This window comes from Malurus melanocephalus, unplaced genomic scaffold (assembly GCF_030028575.1).
Source record: "Malurus melanocephalus ecotype Western Australia unplaced genomic scaffold, MMel_1.1 scaffold_1337, whole genome shotgun sequence".
NCBI lineage: Eukaryota > Metazoa > Chordata > Aves > Passeriformes > Maluridae > Malurus > Malurus melanocephalus.
In genome coordinates, this window is record NW_026624569.1 from 13,672 (window position 1) to 16,826 (window position 3,155).

The following is a 3,155-nucleotide window of genomic DNA, read 5'->3' on the forward strand; positions in this document are numbered from 1 at the left end:
GTCCCCTCCAAGGTCACCGCGGTCCCCTCCTGCCGTCCCCGCCGTCCGGGGTTGATTAATCCCCGCTCCCGGGGTGGTGCCTCAGCCCATCCTCCTGCCTGTTCACACTTTTATTTTTAATTGCTGCCGGCGGGGGGAGGCCGGGAGGGGGCAGGGGCTGCGGGCGGGGGCTGTGAATTCCCGGCGGTCACTCGGACAGTGATGTTTCAATCAGGGCTCTGCACYGAGGGGTTTTGCTCAGCTTTGGGGACAGGGTCTGGTCCGTGCTGGGCTCCCGGGGGTCCCTCCCTGCCCCCAAACCTCCTCCTGCCATACCCGGCTGGGTGACGACCTGCAGCCATCCCTCAGCTGTGTGGGGTTTTTGTGGGGTGAAAGAGAGGATTTTTGGGGTGGAGAGACACACTGGAGCGAGGCTGTGTGTGTGTTATTAACCCCATAATGGCCACCAGGCCTGGATGGGCTCTCCTGGCCATGTTTTGGCACCACCAGAACCTTTTTATGGACCCATTTTTAAGGCACACGCAGCCCAGTGTGACCCTGCTGCCTCTCCCCTGACCCCTCCCGGGCTGGCCAACCTCACCTGGCTCTTTTGGGATAGCCCCGTTAACGTTTTTCCCGTGCCGGATCCCTCGGCTTTTTCCAGGCACGGCATCGAGCGCGGGGCAGGGAAAACATTTGGCCTCTGACCCAGCGCCCGTTAACAACGTCCCGCTCGGCGTTGCTGAGATGCCGGGGCTAAAAACAGTCCCGGTGACTCAGTCCCTCGCCGCCGCTGTCAACTGACCCCGCGGTGCCTCTGCCAAGCCCCTCCTTCGCCTGCTCCTTCTCCCTTTTCTCCCTTTCAGGGCTGCGTGCTCGGGGAAGGAGCTCCGGATGGGGCCGGACCCCGCACGGCTCTGCTGATGGAAATTGGAAATGGGGTTATCCCACTGATTTCCCAGCCCTCTGTCCTCATCCTAAAGTCTGGATGGGATCTCTGGTTCAGCCTCGTGGCCGGTGTTGGTGTTGGGTCAAAGTTTCCAGGTGTCCCTGTCCTAAAATCCTAAAATCCCATCCTGCAGCTTCTTCCTGGAGTGTTCCCAGGAAGATGCAGGATTCCCTTTGAGCCCTGGCACTGTAGTGAGTGCCCCGAGGGGTGGCCACGGGGCTGGTCCCAGCTCTGCAGGTTCTCCCTGGGCTGGATCTGCCCCTCCCTGGGATGTCCCCAGCACAGGTGGCCTTGTGGTGGCATTGCCACCCTGCTGGGACCTGCTGGGAGTGCTGGAGGAACCCCACAGCTGCTGGGCTGTGCAATCACAGAATGTTTGRGGACCTTAAATCCCATCTCATWSCATGTCCAGGGACACCTCCCACCATCCCAGGTTGCYCCCAGCCCCAGTGTCCAGCCTGRCTTTGGACRYTCCCAGGGATCCWGGGGCAGCCACAGTTTSTCTGGGCASCCTGTGCCAGGGYCTCACCCARCTCCCAGGCTGGAATTTTACCCCAATRTCCCACCCAGCCCTGCCCTCTGGCAGTTTGAAGCCATTCCTGGCACTCCAGAGCCTTTTCTCTCTCCATCTTTCCTGCTGGCTCCCTCAGTTTTGTCTCTCCCAGGCTCTTTCCCACCTGGAATCCAGGTCCTTGCTCTGCACCCACCCTGGGCACACGGAGGGTGAGGGATCCCTGAGTGCCACATCCCCTGGGAGTGCCAGGTGCCAAGGGACACGACAGGCCCAGCCTGGCCTCCAGTCCGTGATGGCAGTGGCCCATCCATTTTTCCCCTGCTGTTTCTCAGCCCTGGTGCTCGCTCCTGTGCTGCAGTGAGAAAACCAAGCAGGTTTTTTCGGTGGGTTTTTTTTTGGTGGGTTTTTTTGGTGGGTCTATTTGATGTTTTTTTTGGCAAATTCCCTGCCCTGCACCCTGCTGGAAATGAGGATCGCAGAGGAGCCGTGACCCCCCGGCCCTGGCACCCCCCAGCTCTGCACCCAGGTAACCCCTGCCTCGTTGTCCCCCTGCCCCAGGRTGGCCCCCCAAGCTGGGACACTCATGGGGTGGCTTTGTGGGGTGGCACCTCGGTGACATTGGGCGCTCCCAGAGTTTGGGGCTGCCCAGACCCAACTGTGCCTGCCAGGTTTGGGGTCCCCTGAGCTCCCTCCCTGCCACCCCCGTGTCCCTCCCCCACCCCCCGGCGCTCGAAAACGAGAAACTGAGGAAGGAAGGAAGGAAGGGCAGGCTGGGCMGGCCGGGGGCGAGCAGCAAAGCTGTTTTCACTTCTTTCTTCTCTTTTTCCTTTCCACCGCCCCGCAGTTACCGGCCCTGAGCGRGGTTTGGGTGGGTGGGTGGCGCCTGCCCCGAGCCCCCTCCTTCCCCCGGGGGTCCCCGCTCCCGCCCGGAGCTGCCCATTGATTTTTCCGCTGGTAAACGGCCCCGATCGACCGGGAAATAAAGCACTGGTGCTGTGAGTTTGGGGCTCCTCAGCCTTCTCACAGGGGTGGCAGGGGGTGTGTGGCACTCGCAGGGGGACAGTGGCTGGCGGGTGGCGCGGTGCCACCTCCCCTGGGAGGGTAACGCGATCCCCGGGCTAAATCTGGAAAATGCCTGGCAGCGGCTTGGGTTTGTCACCCACACCTGAGCCTGGGGACGCTGGCCTGGCTTCCCCAGGTGCCGTGTCCCCTCGGGTGGCACTGGGTGTCCCCTGGCAGTCCGGGCAGCGGGTCTGTCACCGGGCTGGCCCCCRGCGTTGCGGGGCAGCGCCCGATGTCGCTGTGCACGTCCCAGCGGTTGCTGAGCAGCCGCCCCCGCTGTCACCACCGGCTGTCACCACTGGCTGTCACCGCGGGGCTGGGGGACAGCTCGGGGTGCTGCAGAGCCCTCAGGGGGCTGAAGGAGGGGTGGGGCAGCTCGGGGGATCCTCCAGCTGGAGCCACCCCCGAGTGCCATCCCGGGACGTTGGGTTCTCGCTGAAATAACACCCGCGGAGGGAAAGCGAGGAAGGGCCAGAAATAACCGCGCTGCTTTGGAAAAGGGAGATGCATTCCCTGGCTCTGGCCCCACACTGGGGCTGATGGAGCACGGCTGGAGCCTGGACAGCCCCGTGTCCTGGGCTGGGGGTGCTGATGGAGCCTGGACAGCCCCGTGTCCTGGGCTGGGGGTGCTGATGGAGCCTGGACAGCCCC

The 3,155-nt window shown here is 63.3% G+C and overlaps 1 protein-coding gene across 1 annotated transcript in view; it reads left to right on the plus strand.

Annotated features, from left to right (window-relative positions):
• Positions 1–3,155, plus strand: part of TFEB (transcription factor EB) — a 16,460-nt gene that overhangs the window by 4,786 nt on the left and 8,519 nt on the right. The window lies entirely within an intron of this gene.